Below are 21,633 nucleotides of genomic sequence, written 5' to 3'. Positions count from 1 at the left end.
AGCGGTGGGTCCGTCTTGGAGCTGGCTGCATTGGCTCTATCGGACATGGGGGAAGCTTCTGGCAGCTTCTCACAGAATCCACCCCGGTAGCCCCCCTGCTACAAAAACCTTGCCACACAAACTCAATACTCAATACCATTACATTTTTAAGACTACTTCAAGGTAAGCAGAGTTGGGAATGGAGAAGCACGTTAGTGAGATGATCCGTAGGTAAGCAGTTGTGAAAGGGGTGGATGTTTTTGTAGTGTCAGTGTAATTTTTCAGTACCCTGTGACACCACATAATCAATTATATCTATACGAAGTTTTAAACACAGTGATTCTTGCTAAGTGTAATATTTACATTCAAATTTGCACCAGGGTAGTTGTGTTTTCCTTTGGAAAAAATTTATATCCCTTTGTTGTGTTTACAAAGATTTGTTGCTTGTGTTTCTTTTTATGCAAAATAAGGGTAAATGTTTTTGATTTGGATTTGCATGAAATGTTTTGAAGTAAGTAATTTGGGATTTCTGACTTAGAAGAAAGAAACAAATTTGTGAAGACATATGTAAGTTTCTGAATTAATTAAAACCCCACAGATTTCTTCCCAAAATGCTAATCTTGTAAAGTGAATTTCTTCCTTGCTCACCACCCCGATGAGGGTAAAGTTTGGAGGAGCAGAGTCTCGGCTGCTGTGCATTGGGATGCTGTCAGTAGAGCTGTGCCCGCTTTATACCAATGGACAGCCATGACCAATGTTCTACTGGCAGCAGTCCAGCCTTGCTGGAATTAAGAAGTCAGATGCTCACCTTCAGTCTGTCCGAACACATTAAAAAAAACTCCTAAACCTATAGAGTGCAGATTTTCACGTGTGCTGTATATAATACATGTAGAAACAGAAAGGCTTAAGTCTTACATGGTTATTTGTTCGTGATTTTAAAGCAACAACCACCTAGGTGAGGATGTGATATTAAAGCCAGAAGCTATAACGCCTGGAAAAGGTGACCTGTTAATTCTGAAATGCATTGGCTACTTGTGGAATTAACTTCTAAAAATGACGTTCTCCAGAAGCAACTGGGTACTATAATCGTGATGCGTGTTCATAGTAGGAACTAAATAAGGAATGGATATGGCATGCCACTGTACTGCTACATTTTTAGTGCTGTTCGTGACACAGTTTTGTCCTGTGCCAACTAACGCTCTCCCAGATAATGCCCAAGCATAGTTCTGGTGTTAGGAGAGGCGGTGGACCATTTCCAAAAGGCTGTTTGGATCTGGCCAGGCTTTTTTGGAGGGTTTTAGTTGTACAGCCACGAGCTGTACCATGCTCGCTGGTTCCAAGCCCAGAGCATGGCTATGTGCCCTGGTCTGTTTTATTTTCTGACATATATATGGCCAGGGATCCTGCTTTCCAGGAAGCTGAGAATCCCAGAAGCTGGGATTCAGCAAGTTCTTTAGGAAAGCAATGGTAGGACAGTCTTTGCGTGCTTAGAAGGATAGGGGAAAAAAAAATAATCTATCAAACCTGAAAATGAGAAGCTGTGTCTGGAAGAATAATCCAGAGTAATTTAAAATCATAGAATAATTGAGTTTCATATTGGTTTTATAAGAAAAGCCCCAGGAAATACACAGGTGTAATTAGCCATTTTGAAAGTGCTATTTTATTTTTTTTTTTTAATCTATTTATGAAGAATTATGGCCTGGCATTTTAAATGAAAATGAATAAATTAAATATAAGCAGATGGCATCTGCAGTGTCCTCAACCAGAGAATATATATCCTGGCAGTATTGTAAAATTTATCCCTGTCCTAAGTTTTGCCTTCTGTTAACTACAGGAGCAGTAGCAACCTGCTAGCCCAAACCTGAGTTGGCATGATATTTGTTTTCCCTGGGAATCCCTGTCTCAAGCAGTTGTTTCAGCCTTTTTCTAATTGTCCGATTGCCTTCTGTCAAGGAGCTGCAAGTCTAACTTTACATTTCGCAAAAACTGTAGGGCCTGGGGATTTTTTTTGTGGTTTGTTTTTTGTTGTTTGTTTTTGGGGTTTTTTAGGTTTTTGGGGGTTTTTGGTGGTTTTTTTTGTTTTTTTTTTAAGTAGTGTTAAAGCTATTAGCATCCTAATCACTTAACAGAGTCTGGTCCAGCAGACAACTTAACGGGTTGACACTGGTCCGTGGAGCGCTTCCATCTGTCTGGCAGCCTCTCCTCTATGGCAGATGAGGGATCGCTGTGGGGACAATGTAGGCTGCCTGCTGACCTGGCCCCCGGATCCCTCCACCTGACAGCGGTCCAGCGGTCAGGAAACCGAGCTCCTGGTCCCCACACGGACGGTGATGGGCCAAGTGCCATTCCTGGGCTGGGAATTCCTGGCGCGATTTGTGGTTTGAGGGTTGCGTGGGGAGAGGATCGAAGCTCAGGTCAGGATGCTCTAAGGATGAACTGCCCTGAATTACCTGTGTTACCATCGACATCTCTTACATCTTTCTGCATAGTATTTAAATAGTACCAGCTTGGTAGTAGAAGCTTTAATGAGCCTGTGCTTTTTCAGGATATACATTGATAGGGGTGTTCTGCTGCGTCTCTGTTTTTTTTTTTTTTTTCTGTATCTTAAATCAAAATACAGATCTGTAACTTCATTTTGGGACATATGCTTTGTACTTTTTGATTAAAGGACTTCTAAAACATGAAATAATATTACAGTTGCATAGTTAAGATTCAGTCTGGCCTCTGACACACACTTCACTTTATTTAGCTCCTGTTTCACCTGTGAACTGCAACATCATGTAGCCCATTCTGTAATGCAACTTCACTTAACTCTTTATTTGCAAGCAGAATTAATTTAGCATCTTTGCTCTCAATGCTTTGTTGAATACTGATCATACAGCCTTAATTATTTCTTACACAGCAGGAAACTTTCAAAGTAGCAGCTGTGTTTTGCCTTAAGTCAAATTGGTTGTGGACTAAGTCTGCTGAAATCCCTGAGTGGATAATAAGCTTTACTCCCAGCAGGTCCCCCAGACTGCTATGCTGAGGGTACTGAGCTGACTTCTGCGTTTCCTTGTATAAATGCATTTTAACTAGGGATAAATCGACTTACTGGGTGTTGTCAAAACAATAAAAGAGAATTTTCTCGTCTGCATTAATACGTGACGGTTTGCCTCCTTGTTGACATCCTTCCCTTAAAGCAGCGTTAAGGTTTTTGCTAAGGTTTCCACAGTGTCTTATTTGTTTCTGTCCAGTTTTATCATGCTGGCCTTTAAGAAGTGATCACTTTCCTTTCTTCCTGACTCATGAATTCTCCGGAGAAGAAGAGCAGTTGCTTATAAACATGTTTCTTCACCCCGTGTTTAGGTCAGAGTGTTGAAAGGGGTATCTTGGTATTTAGTTATTTTATAAACGTGTTAAAGTGTTGTCCCTCTTGATTCCCCCCAGCTTTCCTATGGAAGACTCTGATACCAATCTTGGACTGTTTTTCTCCACTTTTAAAGAAATACCCTGTTTTAACGACCCAAACCTGGAAATTTGAAGCTCTTCCAGTCAGAGTAGTTCGTCCTCTTTTCTCTCCCATGGCACTTGCTTTCCTACTTAGCGTTTATCTCAGTCCAAATGCCTTCCCTCAACAAACTTGCTTTACAGCCCGTTCCACGCAGTTATTGCTTACTGAGTAAGAATTGCTTCCTGGCATCTATTTGTAGTCCTTTTTTAATGCCTGTTTCATACTCCTGTGTCATATTAGCTTTACAAATTGGACCGACAGAATTTTTACGTCCCATCTGAGATTGTTTTTGGTTTGATTCTGGTTTAGACTGAAAGAAATTTGGGTATCTGGGATAAATTTTAAAAAAGGTTAAAAAGCAGATTTCCAGAATGTAATGTGTATTTTGTTAAAAATCTAATTCAGTGATGGCTACTACTTAAGTTGTGCTTAGGACAGCTATTCCATATAAGTTGCAAACTTTTTGTAATTTCATGAGTCAGGTGGCCAGGAGATACTCCTTTATAGTTGCTGGTTTTTTGTTTCCAAAATTCAGTTTTTCTATGTAAAAATGTGTTTGGACTTCCAAACGTAACTGTTATAGTCTACTTCCCAGCCACGGTCTGTAAGCTTTTTGTGAGTATATTTTGCACCTGTTATGTGAGATCTTACTGTTGCCAGCAGTGTTAATTTTCTCCACATAATGCAATTTATGTAACAGAACAAAGTGGTCTAACATAAAGATATGGAAATTATGAATGTAACTCAAGAAAATTCTCATTGACCTTTCTTTTGGTCTATGTTAGATCTCAAGATTTTTAATTAGTCTCACTAGGCTTAAGTGCTCTGAACATACTTTTTTTTTTTTAAAAAAAAACAATCCGATTGTCTGGTTTTGCAATATACAAATTCTAAAGTTTCTATAAAATATATTTTATCTTCTGTTCTTGCATGTATTTCACAACTTTTATGCTAGTTTGTTTCTTATAGCAATCTTTTATTTTTATTATGTAGAGTTTTAGCCTGGATTTTTTTTCTGTCCCACTTGCAATTGGTTTAAAGGTTTCCGGCAATTTTTTACCATAATTAAATTTGTAAGTCTTGTTCTATAATTAATTAATTTTCTTGAAAAAGACATTTCGGTTCAAATACTTCTGTAGAATTTGGTGGGATATGTCCTGTGCATTTGAAGGGGAAGCAGTAGTTGTTGTTCACTCTCAAATTATGATCTTTGTAGTCATATTTCCATTTAATACTTCTAGAAAGAAGCAGAAATTTAGTACCTTTTTCCCTTAGTAAGGTCCTTTTACTTCTGTTTTCATTCTTACGATAATGGGTCGTGAATTCAATTAAACTGTGTTGCCTGTGGCTTCCGTGACTAAAAATTTCTGATCTTTCCACATTGATGAACTCCTTCTGGAGTGGATCAAATAAATGGATCAAGTTGTGGCTCATATAAATACAGTTCTGCAGGTACCTACTTTGGTTTGAGATTTTTAATTGATTAATTAATTTAATTTAGGTGTTTAGCAGCAAATACTTTCCTCCTCTTTCTCAAACTGACTTAGGGCCTCTTTTCGTTTTGTGACATTCCTCCAGAGCCAGTTGATGTTGTGTCAGCATAGTCTGTGCTAGACTTGCCCTTTCAAAGCTAAATTCCAACTTTTTTATTTCTGACGATCATCTGAATTTCACCATTCTCTTCCTTTACCTGCATTGTTTCTGTTTCTGTTCTTCCCAGTCTCCTTTTCCCACCTGTAATCCTTTCTCATCGTTTTCATCCACTCTGTTCTGGCACCTTTGCATTATCTCATTCCTGGTACTAAATCTGCTTTCATTTGTGTTCAGCATGAATCGTGCTGCGTTCTTGCTTAACCACCCTTTCCAGTTAACCTTAATTACATGAAGTTTGGAAAATACCTAAATGCTTACTAGCTTGGGAGTTAATGTGGTCCAATAAGTGGGATACCCTTTTTGAAAATTTCTCATGGGTGCTTACTTAATTAGTCCTGGAGTTCCTGTGTCCTTTAGACTTGTCATTTTTATTGTTGTTGGGTCAAGAGGGAAGGGGTCATAGAATCATAGGATGGTTTGGGTTGGAAGGGACGTTAAAGATCACCTTGTTACAACCCCCCTGCCATGGGCAGGGACACCTCCCACTAGACCAGGCTGCTCAAAGCCCCATCCAGCCTGGCCTTGAACACCTCCAGGGATGGGGCATCCACAACCTCTCTGGGCAACGTGTCCCAGTGCCTTACCACCCTAACAGTAAGGAATTTCTTCCCGATAGCTAAATCTCCCCTCCTTCAGTTTAAAACCATCACCCCTAGTCCTATCACTACCCTCCCTGATAAAGAGTCCCTCCCCATCTTTCCGGTAGCCCCCTTCGGGTATTGGAAGGCCGCTATAATGCCTCCCCAGAGCCTTCTATTCACCAGGCTGAACAACCCCAACTGTCTCAGCCTGTCCTCGTAGCAGCGGTGCTCCGGCCCTCTGATCATCTTCGTGGCCCTCCTCTGGACCCATTCCAAGAGGTCCATGTCGTGTTTTCATGTATCTTCGACCAGTAAACGCTATAGAAAACAATGGTATCTAGAGCTGGGTTTTTCAACCCAGTGGGGCTGGAGGGTCAGAAGTTGTCTCTTCTTCTACATCGCCACTCTGTAGGAAATGGGGGTTTTCTGGGTTCTGTGAGGTGCTTCCAGTCCTTTCCCTGTCCCAAGGTGTTCCTGCTGGGAATGTTCTTCAGTGCCTCCTTCACAGCTTCTTTCCCATGTAACCCGTATCACTCTCTGGAGTTAGTAAAGTGTCCTGAACATGGTAACAGTAGTTCGCTATTTTGTTGCGCTTTACTATGGGATTAGTTGACTTTTTGCTCTGGGGTATAATGCATAGTGGAAGATACGTTGCAGCAGTAGTCATTGCTTTAAAAAAAAAAAAAAAATTGGGGGGAATGACTATGTTTTGAAGGCATTTAAGTAAGTTTTCTGATTTTTACTTAGTCATTAAAGCAGTTTTGTTAATAACAATTCTTTTAAACAAATTTTTAAATCCACAGGTTGCAGCCTCTTTATAAGTATCGGGAAGGCTCTGGATCATCTTCGTCAAGGTAGGAGTCGACTCTAGTACTTTCTGTCTGCACAGAGCAGCTGTCTAGCAGATTTGAACGTCATAAATGATAAACGAATACTCAGCCTCCCTTGAATGGCTTCCTGTTATGTAGTTTTATTGTTGCACCTAACCGACGCTTTCAAAATGCTATCTGGGTGTAATCTTCTCGCCTTGAGGCTTTTATTTGTTTGCTTTTCTTATTATAGAACAACAACTGAGAATTCTTTTTCCCATGTACTTTTTTCATTTACTCCACTGTTTATTTTGAATCATTTCACTGGTATTGTTCTGGTTTTTGTAAACCCTTGGGATAGAATTGGCCTAGGCAGAGAATGGGATTTGTTCTCATCCCTTTTGACGTCCTAATTCTGTAATATTTTTTTTTTTAGGCATTCTACTGCCTCTTTTTTTTTTTTTTTTTCCCCCCCCCAAATCTTGACCAGGTTCCCATCAAAGTCTCTGAAATGTAAGTTCTAAACACCCTCCGTTGCTACAGAACTGGAGAGAATTTGCAGCCAGCAGCAAAATAAAGCAATGCTGAAAATAGACTTTTTTCCCCTGGAGAAAGGGAGTTCCCTGACTTGACCAGCTACTAATTGGTACAAAGGTTTGTTTACACAGAGGAGCTATTCCTAATTAGTTCCCTATGTGGGTGCTCTACTTGAAAAATTAGTGTTACATTCTGTTTTAATTTAATCTGCTTTTATAATGAATAGTTACAATTTGCAGTAAAGAACATATTTTTAGATGGAAAAAAAAAAAATCTGCACCGCACCACCCCCGAGTTTCAAAAGATAATTCCTCTTTAGGCAACGATCAAGTACTCTAATTATTTTGAAATTAAATTAATAAAAATCCATCATTAGTTTAGAACCAGTTTTTAGTCATATCTTTATAAATATAGCTGCAGAAGTACAATCATGTTTTTCAAAGCCAAAACGTAATTCAGCTAATTTATGACCTGATGACTTGACCTCTGTTTTTCCATAGTCATAAGGATAGTGAATGAGAATATTTGGGAAGAAGAGTGTTTGTGGAGTTATATTAGCATTGTTGAGGTTATGGTTGGAAAGGAAGTTCATTTCCAAGCTTTTCTGTGGCGGATTTCTTTTTCTGAAGTTGACTTCACCTTTGTTCTGGGACCAAGCTTATGTTGCTACGAGTTCTTTTATTTAGAGAGTTGAAAATGTGATACAAGAGACAGACCTTAAGAATAACTGTCCCTAAAAATCCTTATGAAGGGCCTGGTCCCCTTGTTTCTCTCTCAGCTTTCCCCCCCAACACTTGCAGAATGAAATGATCACTTTTAAACATGTAAATTACATTCTTTATTTTGGTACTTTCAAAATATTGGAAAATTCATTTCTGAATTTTGATCTGCTTTAACCAGACCTCTTTCAATGTAAATATTGTTTTAAATAAATGTAGTCATTACAATAAATTGCTAAATGTTTTGGATGTGGGTTTGCGTTTTCATTATTTCAGTACTGTTTCGTTTAATTTTTAATATAATGAATACCAGTACCAGTGAGCGTTATTTTCCTTTGGCTGTACCAGTCTTGGCAACAGCTCATTATGAAATCCAAATTAAATTTAATCTGTTCTGCAGAACTATATGGGATAAAAAAATCAGTTTAAGTACCTGATCATTTCAACCCGGCAGCATTTTTGAATGGCATTACTTTAAAAGGTTTTGGAAGTTCCAAATTTTACTCTTAAAAGAATAATTTCAGTTTTCCATGGATATAATCTGGATATTTCCTTTCAAAGTCAGAAAGTATCATCTGAAAATTGAGAGAGATCCCAAGTGTAATCTTGAATGTTTTTCGTGACAGACAGACGTTGAATGTTTAGCATCACCTCTCTGGATTTTTGAATGTGAATTGGAACCACCCTATTTTGAGGTAAGACATAACCAAGTGCTTGTGTTAAGTACCCTCTTTCTTTTATACGTGATTTGTGAGAAAGCTGAAGAATGCAATGTGCTGGACTTCACTTTGTACAGGGTGTTTATGTCTTTGTTGAATGCTGTTTGAGATTTTAAGTAATAACAGTTCGGTTATTTTAAATTTTTTACTCCTTGAGAGAAGCCACACCAGCAACTCTGCATCGTCTGTCTATGGGATTTAGTTTTATGATGGAGTATGTAGTTGTTTGATTAGCTTGTTGCCATTCAAAGTGGTGGTACAGCTCCGTCTGCCCCTTCTCTTGCATCAACACCTATTCATCTGGGATGTGCTGGCTTGGGGAATTTGCTGCTGAAAATCTACAGGATTGCAAAGACTTCTTGGAGGATTAATTTTCTGTCAGCTTTGACCTCTGCATCAGTTCACTGTGGACTCAAACAAGTACTGGTGTCAACACAGGGAAACTGGTGCCAGTACTTGCAGCAACAAATTGTTGTATTGGATTTAAACATCTTGCTTCTCTCTGCTCCAAGGAAGCATTTGATACATGAGGAAGACTATCAGGGGGTTGTGAACAGCTGCAAACTTCAATACCTGAGGAGGAAGCAGAGGGTGATAGAGAAAAGCTAGAAGGTTTTGATCTGTAGATGTAATTACAAGAGTATTTATTATTGAAGATTACCTTCTTCCTCGTAGTGAAATACCGGAGGTCGTGCCAATTTGGCTACTCGTGTTTACCACATAGATTATAGGGAACAGATGGGAGATCTCAGTATCACACTTCACATGCGGCCAAGTTGTGATCGGCATTGCACCAGAGCTCCAAGGCTACAAGTCACAGACAGCGGTTCTGGTGGTTCTGACCCAAACACGCTCCTGCTTGTCAGCCCTTTCTGGGCTGCTGGGAAACATGAAGCAGACGTGACATTTGAACTGGGCGGTTGTAGCATGTAACACTCAAAATCTGAAAGGGAATAGTATCTTACTATATTTATAAATAAATACGTGTTTATGGGAAGAAAGGCCATGCAAGATGGTAGCTTTCATCTGGCGGTTTCTCAGAGAGATGGAAGCCATTGAGTATGGAGAGGACTCTTTAAGCTAACCCTACGTTAGTAACGGTGAATGCTATCATTAATTTAGCTGCCACGAGAGGCATCCAACAAGTTGTGCTGTGGGCAAATGCCCACAAAAAACTTCATTTTTTTTTTTTTTCAGGTAGAAACAAGCCCAAGGTGGCAGCAGCCTGGCTGGCTTTCTATCAGAGCAGGCTTGCAGTACCCAGGTGAACCCAGGGGTCTCGGTGGCAGTCTACAGAGTATAGGTGTTTGCTAATCGTGTGGATGCTTGTTCAAAAGAAATAAAGCCACCTGCAGAGGAATTTGGAAGGTGTAGAAATTCATTAATTTAAAGCCACAAAGGATTCTGGGGAATGTGGAGCTGGCGTAGTTGAAAGCCAGCAATATTCCTGTTTTATGTCATTGGCCGGGCGAACGAACTCAGGTCCAAGGGAGGAGGTGGGTGTGAGAGGTGGAAGGAGAGACTTATTAAGATTAGAGACTAATCATAGCTTTGACAGTTTCTGCGGTGTAGGAAATTATTCTTCTCTGCCTTATAAACTAATGACGTGATACTTGTAAGGACCATATACTTAACCAGTGAAGCTGCTATGTCTATTTTATTTTTACACTTTATTTTCTCCCTAAAAAGGCCTCCTAACCTTCTATTTTGTTGCAGTTGTAGGGAATTTAAAATAGGAATTATCTATATGCCATTTAATTTATTATTTTTTCTAAAAATAGCATTTCAATTAAAACTTAGGGCCCATTCTACTTTTTAAGTGAAGAAAGATCTTTATGAGCTGGAGAGATCTCAAATGTAGTGCTCTGGATGGGCTTATCCACCATGGTGGGGGGACTGAGATGAGCTGAAGGGAGATCTTATGGATAGGATAAGTTGAGTGAAAAGAAAGAATTGAAGGAAAAAATGATGGGAATGGAGATGAACACTCTAACATCTCAGAAGAAACAGGCAGTGATGAGAAACAAGGAGTGTGAAATGAGGATCTGCTAAATTATGGACTCTTTTAAACTTAGTCTGTAGAAAGTCAGTATTACTACAGTGTAGTTCACTGCTTTTATCAGTTCCATTGGTAGGAGTTACAACTGGTAGGAAAATATTTTAGTAATTTTTTTTACCTGATACATTTTTGAAGTCCTACCTGTTTGCTATTGCAGACCTTTTAGAGGTGTTGAGACAAATTATTTTTTCAAAATGAAGCCCTTAAATATGCCTTTAATGACCTTAAAGATTCATTCTTTAAGAAGACTATGACAAAATATGGAGCATAGAAGCATCTAAACATTTTTTTTCTAAAATAAAAGGTTCTGAAAATCAAATCTTAATATGACAATGACAAGCCAATAATAATTTCTAAATACTAATGCAGCAGAAGCAGTTCTCTGTGCTCATACCTGTGAGCTGTTTGAGCTGTGCTGAATGTCTTGATAAGGTTTTAAATTTCTCCTAGTGCAAAGAGAAAGATGGAATCTCTTAGATGTTTTTCAAATGACCAGTATCCCTTACAACTGTTCTGAAAAGTATGACATGAATTATTGTTTCAGTTCTCCAGAATCTGAATTTTCTTACCAGTTTAAATATTTGTATAAACGTTTGCAGAAATGGCTTTGTGTGTACGTATGCATGTGTCGGGTGATCTATTAATGTTGTCTTTTAAAAGACCTTAGGGAGCAGGAGAACGTGGGGTGGGAAGAGAGTAAACTAGTCGTCATTTTCAATTTCCTGTTTTCTAAGAATACATAGGAGAGTTTCTTAATTGACTAATAATATAATAATAAACATAAGTTGAAAGATGAACTATGATGATATTACTCAAGTCTCTGGATGGTAAGTATATTTTAAAAATAGTAACTAGTTGACAAAAATTAGGTGTCATTTTGTACCAAAACTAGTGTGAGCTGTTAAGATGAAGGTAGCAGTGCAGAGAGAGCAACACCAAACGTTTAACCTAATTCTGACAATGAAATCAGATGCCTAGAGTGCATTTGGGAAGCTTCACTAACTGCATAAGGAGTCTGGATTCATGCTTAGGTGCCAGAATTAATATCTAAAGCTGGATCTTTGGACTGAATCTGGAGTTCACACACGAATGTGCCCTTAGGTGTCACCTCAAGTATGGCAACTTTTACTAATTTTTCAGCTAACATGATAAAACAAAGAGCAATGTGGCTGTAGAACTTCAGAATACATTTTTTGATGTTTTTTAGAAAATAATTCAAAGTTCAGAAACAAGATGATAATGTTTCACGTCTGTTACTAGGCAGTCTTTGAGAGATTGTTCTTTTTTATGCTTGCGGAACATCTTCTACAGGCGCGTTCTGTACCATCATGAGGAGTACCATGTAATGAAGTTTTCAACACAGATTACTACTTAATTCATTACCAGGTGTTTTACAGATAAAATGCAGAAACTTGTTTCAGGGAGAAATGTGAAGAAAAGTACAGCAGTAACTATAGTTTGTTGCCGTATGTTTTTGGCGAGATGTGTTTTCCAAAGAAGTGGGCACACTCTCAATCTGGAATTCAGCTTTAGACCTGGTTTTGGTGTGTAATGACAGACTGTGACTCAGTCAGAGCCTAAAATTAAAATGCTTTTCCTCCATTTTTGCGTCCTCAAAGGAAGATGGACTCCCAGCAGGTGTTAGTGATGAGGTGTTTGCTAATTTACAGCAGCGAAACTTCATGAAGTTCTTGAAATAAAGGGTAGAATATTTTTCAGAAGTAATAAAACCTGGAGTCTATTGACTTCTCCCAAAACAAAGAGTCTTAATTTTTCACCGATAGCGAAAAGTAAGGCTCTGTAATACCTACTTTTTAAATAAAAACTCTTTCAAAGAGATTTTTCTTTGATGAAAAAAGATTGTGGACATCTTTTTTTGCCACGTTCACCTTCATTAACACAACTTGCTGACTTCCTTCCTCAGCTGCAGTTCTTCCTACACTCAGAGGTCAGAAAAGAGCAAGATCAACAGGCCACACATCTGGCTGTCTCTCTTTCCAACTGGAACAAAGAAATGATTTTTTTTTTTTTTAATGGCTTTTTGAGTTAATTGTAAACAATTTGGTTTTGGAGTCGCTGACTTGCACCAAATGTTTGTCGTAGGCGGATGTAGGGAAAAAGGACTATGTCCTAATGCAATTCCTCTGTGGCCAGCAAGGAGGGGAAAAAAAAAAAATCACACACACAAAAAAAAAAAAAGAAGGAATGTCTTGATCCTTCTAGCATTGAAGTATGCTCAGAATTTTGAGTGCGTGTGTAGGACATTTCGCAAGCTTAAAATATATACTTTGAAGAGGCAGAGCGACAGAAGGAGTTGCTCATTTCATTTTCCTTTACTCTTTGTATATAGTGATACTGATTCCTCCCCCCACCTTGATTTTCAGTAGCTGTTTATATATGTACAAATTGACAGTGATAAAAGACCAGGCACAAACAACAGGAACAGGGGGAGAAAAAACTATTTTACAATGAGAGTTTTGTTCTAGTATTTTTTTTGTTATCTTTATACTGTTCCTAAATGCCTTGTTCCATTAAACATTTATCAAAAACCTATATTTAGTCATTAATCCTTAATTAACATTTTGAAAACTAATCCTTTACCAATTAGTGAAACGTAATACTTTTCTTACTTTCACAATTATTGTAATTTTTTAAATACCTTCCAGCATCAGGTAGCATCCATCTAATCTATTACATTTACTTTTTTTCTGAAGTGTTTTATCTAAAGTATATATCTGGTGTGGCATTTGGTACTTTCACACTTCACAACAGGAAATACTAGAATTGTTGATGTACAGCACTTCTGAAACTCCGTCTACTTTTAAAATACTTTATTATACCTTTATGTGTCTGATTTGGGCTCATATTACTCTGATATTTTGGTTGCTTTGTTCAAGATGTCTGGCCTGATAGTTTTATTTCTAACCTGATCGTTCTCCTAAATATTTACAAATGTCTTGATGTGAAAGGTAAATCGGTAATGCCGGTTTACTAGTACATCTGACTGTCTGGAACGATGCCTAAATTTCTGACAATAAAGTGAATCATCCAGAGAAAATGTTTTCTATTAATCTGTCTGTAAGAGGAAAAAAGGCACTGCCCTACGATTATTTTTTGTCAAAATTAGGTGTTTGAGGTGATAATGCCACTTAGTGGATAGCAGCCTTAACTGCAGCCTTTTTTCCAAACCGAACCAGGTAGCAAATGGGAATCTTGATTTATATTGGAGTTTTCCTCCTGACTAAAATATGCTGATTGTAGCATGTTTTAAAATAACCTTTTATTATCAACTTCATTTCGGGAAGTTCACGATAACCAATTCAGTTTGTGGACGATATTAAAATGTAGGAGTCATTTATTACAGAATTTTGAACTTTTTATAGGAAAATAAGGATCATCTTATTTGTGTATTTAGTTTGATTGGAAAGATTAAACAACATTCTAGGTCTTTTTGCACTGGTTCTTTAAGTTAATGACATGTAATTAGCAGTATGGTGATAATTTTGGTGTTTTAGGCGATGCTTGGTTTTGGCACTCTAGGGTTGGAAGACTGGTGGCTGGGACAAGCCAGTTCTTCAGGAACTGAATTGAAGAGGACCTGGTGGGAAGGGGTTAGTGCCTTTTCTTGTGTGACATTGTGGAGGGCACATATAAAAGGGGAGTATAGGACTGGGCTGGGCCCTTTTTCAGTTGGGCTTTTGCAGAATTCAAATAATTCTACTTTGGAATATCAAAAAAGTGAGATAGACACCAAATGGCAATTCCACCACTGACATGTGCAATTATTACTTCTTGACTATATTATTTTCATAAAGGCTCTTCTTTGCTAAGTAGTTTGGATGGCAGTATTAATAACTTGGTGTATTTGATATAAAATTTAAATATATAAAAATTCAAACTTCTTATCTGAGACCGTTGTATATATGCATATATATAGTTTATATCCTGTATATATTTTTTCTAATATCAGTGTATCAAAAAAATCCATTCTTTCTATAAAAAAAAAAAATAATAAAAGAATACTACCCTGTGCAATTTAAAGGCTTTTTTATGGAAAAGATTTTTTGCACTGTTGAAACATATATTGATTTTAGGTCTTTCCATTCCTTTCCAGTCTTTAAACTGTGTTCTTTGAACTTTTTTTTCCCTAAGTATATTTCCATTACTTCCCATCAACCCCCATCATCTTCAGTCACTGAGCATTTTTTTACTTAATCTCTCAGGCTTTTCTGAAGTTTTCAGTTACGCTGGTTTTGTTAGTAAGTCGGTTGAATAAACAGCAACTAAAAGAATGATTGGTTCAAAGGAGAAGGAAGAAAACGTAATTCAATTTCCAGGCATGTTTCTGTGCTGTATTACAAAACGGTTTTATTAATGGTAAATATTAACACTTTTATTTCAGAAAATTACTATCTGCCATTTGTTCATTGTGGAATTGGGAATATTTGAGGGCTTTTTCTGCCCCATCCCATCCTCCAGAGAACTCACATCATCTAAGTCATGAGCTAAGAGGAACCCAAGTTTTAAGACCCCATTAGAACTGAAATCACACGGGTTGTCTTCCTCCCCGTAAATCTGTACACTGTGCCACTGTACAACTGCTTGTGTCCCTGGACACCTGGAGCAGATGGCTTTGAGCCAGCAAACAGAAAGTTTAGTTAAGTCGATGATTTTAATCTTGATTTCTATTAGTGTTATGGTTTTAATCTTGAGTTATCAATTATTTTTTTTCCTGTAACAAGCAACTATTTCTCAGTTCTTGGTTAAACACACTGCTTTGCAGCTCTCTGTACATGTGTATATGCACGTACATTACGTACATTTCTGTGTGTGCCTGTGTAAGTTTTACACAATTTAAGTTTTTTAACAAGTTACATGGCTGTTTCTAAAAACATTTTTAAATTATTTAAATATTTGTTTATAACTTGAATTTTTGTTAGAAAATGATGAATGATGCTTTTATGAGGGTCTATTTCTTTCACATTTGGCTTATGTCACCTCTGTTGAAGTGTGAACGGGGAGTTAGTTACGACTAAAAGTCAAACCAACAAGGCTGTTAGACCCTTTTTATGTAAAAATTAAACTTAAATTTTGCTCTAAACCTAAATATAGTGTTTTTTTCCATAGTTTCTAGTTCTAAAAGGCTTGATTTGCCTTTTCAAACAGTGGCATTCAACAGAGCAAATAAGGAAATTTTGGATGTAACTACCTCGCTCCATTTTTGATTGCAGATAATTGACATTTTAAAGCCAGTGTATCTCATCCCATGTATCTGGGTTTTAGCCAGAGACTACAAAAGGAAAACCAGATTTATTCCTTCTTTCAACTTTTAGTCTGCTTCTTAACTTCAAAAGAAATAATACTAATCGAAACTTCTTGGATAAGGGCAAATAAAAATGGTATTTCTGTTCACATGGGGGAAAGAGGACAGCTGCCAAGGGGTGTCTTTGCAGGGCTGGGGTGCCCTACGAAGAATGCTCACCACCTTGGCTCACTATCTGCTAAGCCTGATCACCCCTACGCTGGTTAACATTCCAGTAGAAATCATGCTTTTCTCAATTTTGGATGCAAATTTACAGTCACAGTTACTTTTAAACTTAAATTCTGAGTTTTAAGTGGGAGGCAAAGGAAAGCCGTATAAATATTTTCTTTTTTTTTTCATGTTGTTGCTCGTTCTGAAATGTGATTATTTAAAACATGAACTAGCTTAGTTTGGCTTGATTTAGAAAAGTAGGAGTGGAACAGAAATTCATCCACGGGTAGTGGAGTTCTCATCCCTGCAAAGGTTCAGGTTGGTGCGTGCATCTCCTGCAGCAGTGAGGTGGCACCGGTGATTGAGTGCAAATACAGACCCGTGGTTAGGTCCAGTTGTGGCCTTAATAGCTTTGCTCTCTACAGCTACCTGAAAGGAGGTTGTAACAAGGGTCGGTCTCTTCTCCCAAGTAAGAGGCCATAGCACAAGAGGAAATGGCCTCAAGTTGTGCCAGGGGAGGTTTAGATTAGATATTAGTGGTGTTCCCCAGGGCTCAGTATTGGGGCCAGTTCTGTTTAATGTCTTTATCAATGATCTGGACGAGGGGATTGAGTACACCCTCAGGACGTTTGCAGACAACACCAAGTTGGGTGGGACTGTTGATCTGCTTGAAGACAGGAAGGCTCTACAGAGGGATCAGGACAGGCTGGATCAATGGGCCAAGGACAATGGTATGAGGTTCAACGAGGCCAAGTGCCGGGTCCTGCACTTGGGTCACAACAACCCCATGCAGCGCTCCAGGCCTGGGGAGGAGTGGCTGGAGAGCTGCCTGGTGGAAAAGGACCTGGGGGTGTTGGTCAACACCTGGCTGAATATGAGCCAGCAGTGTGCCCAGGTGGCCAAGAAGGCCAACAGCATCCTGGTGTGTATCAGGAACAGTGTGGTGAGTAGGACTAGGGAGGTGATTGTCCTCCTGTACTCAGCACTGGTGAAGCCCCACCTGGAGTACTGTGTCCAGTTTTGCCTTTCACTATAAGAAAGACACTGAGGTGCTGGAGTGGGTCCAGAGAAGGGCAGTGAAGCTGGTGAGGGGTCTGGAGAACAAGTCTTATGGGGAAGCAGCTGAGGGAGCTGGGGTTGTTCAGCCTGGAGAAGAGGAGGCTGAGGGGAGACCTTCTCGCTCTCTACAACTACCTGAAAGGAGGCTGTAGCCAGGTGGGGGTCAGTCTCTTCTCCCAGGTAACAGGCATTAGGACAAGAGGAAACAGCCTCAAGTTGCACCAGGGGAGGTTTAGATTGGATATTAGGAAAAATGTTTACACTGAAAAGGTTGTCAAGCATTGGAACGGGCTGCCCAGGAAAGCAGTGGCATCACCATCCCTGTGGGTATTTAAGGCACGGGTAGAGGTGGTGCTGAGGGACACGTTTTAGTGATGGTTGATGGTCGGACTCGAGGATCCGAAAGGTCCCTTCCAGCCCACACGATGGGGTGCCGAGGCGTGCAGGCTGTAAGCATTTCGGAGGAATTAACCCAGTTTTTATTTAGAGCGTGAATTTCCTTCGGCTTTGTGTGAAAAGCGGCGGCGGCCGAGCGGCGGCAGGGGGCGCCCTTGCCTCGCTCCGCCCAGCGCGGGCCCCCCCCGGCCCCGCCCCCGCCGAAGGGGCGCCGCTCCGCGGGTTTTGCGCGTCTCCTCCGCGGTCAGTGCGCCCGGCGGCGTTGCGGAGCTGTACGGCGCCCACCTTTGTGCCGGCCTTTAGCTTCGCTCACCGCAAAGTGGAACCAATTCTCTGTGTTTTTTCCTTTTAATTCGTCATAAATTAAGTGGTGTACAATGGGCTCGTGATTCATCGCCGCCCAAGTTTGTCAATTAGCTAAAAACAGATTTTATAGCAAAGCAGGAGTAGGGTGTAAAGTCGCTACTGCGCATCAATTTTATTGTCTTAATAAAAAGTTACTGTGCAAATTTCACTGCTAAATTAGGACTAGCTTCCAGTAGTCATTTGGATTAATCGCTGCGGAGCCCGACAGGGTCATTGCGTTATTTTAATTTTCATTTACACATACAAGAAATCTAATTGTTAATTAATTAAGGATGGTTTTAATTCAGCACCATCCACAGTATTCCTTCCTTACTTGTCATCTTAGGCAAATATCGGACTTCTTAACATACCGGAAAAAGTTGTAATGGCTTTTAGCAGCTCATGTTGGGTCACAAAAGCTTCTTTGGTATTCTGTGTAAATAAAACACAGTACTTGAAAATAGATTTACTAGGAGCTGCGCTTCTTAAAGTATTAGGCACAATGCAGAATTAAGAAACTCTTTATGTTTTCATCACTGAGAAGGCTAATGTGCTTGCCTATTAACTGCATGCCATTTTCAAGGCAGGCTATTTTGCAGAAAAATGGCATGGTCCCAGTCTGCCCCTGTACTTTTTAATGAATTGAGTGTCCAGTGTGAAAGAATAGGAGTTAATAAAATAATATTAGAAATGATTAAAATATTACATAAAGCTAATTAAGAGAAAAGGAGGCGTTTTATTGGAATTTATACTTTTCTGTAACTCCTGCATAATTACAGATTAGACTAGTGTTTCGGAGAAAACTTGTTCTTGTTCAGTATTCAGTCCCCTTGTCCCTTAACTTGACACTGAGAGCAATTTTTTGAAAAATTCTGGAGTTTAGCGACTTTCTTACCTGCTTTATGTTTAATTTATAGTCCAATGTAAAAATTAATATTTTTTTTTCTTAGTCTTTCTGCTTACCAGTCCATCTGCATTTGTGGGATTGATTTGTTTGTTTTTTTTCTTGAGTGGAGTATTTTACATTCTTATTTACAGAATTTCTTCTACTTAGTACCTCCAGTTTATCAAAGTGATTTTTGAATTATGATCCTATTTTCCAGAATATTTTAATTCCCTTCTAGCTTAGTCCATATTTTTAAAAGGTATTTCCTTCTTCTCTGTCTGTCACTAATTAAAAGTATTGAACAAAAATGAGAGCTATACAGCAGATACGAGATACTGTTTAAAAATACCATCCTCTTTTCCCGGTAAACCACTGACAACTCCTTTGTCAGATTTTTGGTGTTACGGCACTTTCTCTTTTCTCATCTTCAGTCATTTGTCAAATCTCCCTCCTTTACATATTTCTTTACTTCCTGCAATTCTTCTGGGTGCTTTTACAGACATATTGATTTCTAAGTCTTCATTTTATCTACTTTGTCCATTGGAATAACCTATTCTGTATTTTCATAACTGTTGAGTTTCCTGCACTCCCTTTATCCCTTAAATGAACTTTCCAAGAGACCAATTCTTCCAGATATATGACATTACTGAATCTGCTTTTCTTGAAATCATGATCTTTAGTTTGACGTTTTCTTCTTGTTTAGTGACCTCTGCTGTTTTTAATTAATTTCTCCTGTATTTCCATCCTTATATTCAGTTAATTCTCCCCATAACTATTGAACAAGTCTAAAATAGCCATTCCTCTGGCAAACTCCTCTGTGTTGTAGAAAGAACATTTATCACTCCAGGAGCTTGTACAGTACGTGGTTGTTAACGCTCCTCAAGCTTCTTCCCCAGTTCTGTTACTCAGATGCCTCCATAGTTCAGCAAAACCTTCTTTACCACTTCCTTAGGATTAGGTGGTCTCTCAAATTGCTGTCTGGGGATGATACCCGTTCTTTCCTCCTTTACCCTCACCCAGAGACACATAGGAAGTTTTTCTTTTATCTTTTCCTGAAATTTTAAATTAAAAAAAAAAAAATGTATTATCCTCCAGTTTATTTACAGTGGGTTTTTGAATAATTTCTTTTTTCCTAGTGGAACTCTTGCTATTTCCATCAACTGCATTGCAATGCAAACTGGTCAGCAAATTTTCTTATTTTGTGTAATGAGATATGAAATAAGACCACTATTACACAAGTGGAAGTATTTTAAACTAATAGCAACTAATCCCTACAAAGATCCACATTTCATCTTTAATTCCTCAAATCTTGAGCTATTGATACATATAGTCAGCCACAGCTATCGCAATTCCAGTAATGTCGATACGTTTCTTTGATCAGAATTAATTGTCTGCTTAGTATTTTAAGATATTGTTTGACTTCTCTCCCCTTTTCTGGAAAAGAATACTTGTAAAGATTGCTTCGGATCTGCATCTTATATATTATTACCAAACCAGAAATACAAATTTAGCTGGCAAAATGCATTATGTCCTACATACTGCTGCATTCAGAGCAGATCAGTAGCAAATATGCAGTAAGAAATCCAGTCACTGTAGGATTTATGCCTGGCTTGACTGAGATTAAATGTACTGTTTTGGCACTTATGTATTAAAAACAAAAGTAAAATAGATAAAGAAAAATTAACATGCAAAGACTTATTCCCGTTATCAGCTGGCACAAATAAAATCACTCTGAGGAAGGTCTTTACCAGAGTTGCGCGAAGAACTGGAATATGATGGTTTTCATCTTGTTTTTTCAGACACTTGCATTGGATTTTCTGTGAGCATAGTACAAAATACTCTGTGGCATAGTCAGAAGGCTGAATAATTGGCAGTCATTAACACGCAGAAAGGACCAGCAACATTTTTTTCTGTTCCTGATTTTTTACCTGAGAGTCCTGTTTCTGATTCTGTGTCAAATAATATTATATGCTCTAGAATAGATTTTTTTTCACTCATTATATTCACAAATGTTGAAACTAGATACCTTTTCAAATTCCCAAGTCCTTAGATTTCCAAAATTTGAGTGTATTCTAGGATGGTTTATTTCCTTTTTCACTATGATTTTGGGTGAGAGAAGGCAAGGACGAGGAAATTTTAAGCAGAAAAGGATGGTGTGGCTGCTCTTCTCTTACAAGAGTTCAGAAGAACTAAGTCAAACTCCACCTGGAAAAAAAATGAAGTGGTTTTGTTCAAAGGAAGAAACACTTAAACTAGTCAAACCTGTTCTGCTTCTGTTAAAGATATCTCTCTCCCATCTATCAGTTTGGTAAACACCAGCATCCTGCTTTGCTTACCGAACAGGATCCGCTGATAGAGGCTCCATTTATCCTGTGCAGGGAAATTGCGTCCCTGTTTTCTGTATAAGCATCTGTGCATGCGATGCCCTATGCAAACTGGGTTACTGTAGTTACTGTACACTCAGGTCGAAGGATCAAAGTACAGAAGTGTTTTTTTAATTTCAAATATAATTTCATTCTAATTACTTAATTTACTTCCATTCTACTTTTTTTGTTGGGGTTTGGGTTTTTTTTTTTGTTTATTATGACTCATGAATCAGAATGCAGATATTTTGGTTGCTTGGTTTTCATCCTTTCATGATGGTTCCTCTGACATTATGCACTTTGAAAATAGATAGGAGTTCTGTTCAAAGTATGTTCAGGTGTGAGGGTTGGCATGTAGAAAAATATCCCCCTTGGATAAGTTATAAGTTCATCGGAGGTAATCTTTTTTTTCTTTTTTTTTTCTTTTATTTCACCTTTTGATTTTAGGGAAACCATGAGCCAAGATCTTTAATCCTTGGGGCTATGGATACTAATATTGTTGGCCAGCTCTTTTAATGTTTTATAATTAGTGAAAAATGTATTTGTCATTACAAACCATTTA

At 38.5% G+C, this 21,633-nt stretch overlaps 1 protein-coding gene across 15 annotated transcripts in view; it reads left to right on the top strand.

Moving 5' to 3' along the window:
- The window catches only part of CYRIA (CYFIP related Rac1 interactor A), a 62,152-nt gene that overhangs the window by 11,682 nt on the left and 28,837 nt on the right, over nucleotides 1-21,633 (top strand). For 11 of the 15 annotated variants that reach the window (XR_012586349.1, XM_074581899.1, XM_074581893.1 and 8 more), the window contains exons 2-3: nucleotides 6,510-6,560; nucleotides 8,398-8,466. The gene's annotated coding sequence lies outside the window, so the exon portion shown is untranslated. The remainder of the gene's footprint in view (nucleotides 1-6,509; nucleotides 6,561-8,397; nucleotides 8,467-21,633) is intronic. The other 4 variants (XM_074581900.1, XM_074581898.1, XM_074581888.1 and 1 more) reach the window with 1 other exon arrangement.

Source organism: Larus michahellis, chromosome 3 (assembly GCF_964199755.1).
Source record: "Larus michahellis chromosome 3, bLarMic1.1, whole genome shotgun sequence".
In the NCBI taxonomy this organism is placed as follows: domain Eukaryota; kingdom Metazoa; phylum Chordata; class Aves; order Charadriiformes; family Laridae; genus Larus; species Larus michahellis.
Note: the sequence above shows the minus strand (reverse complement) of the source record. Positions and strands in the feature narration are given on the sequence as shown.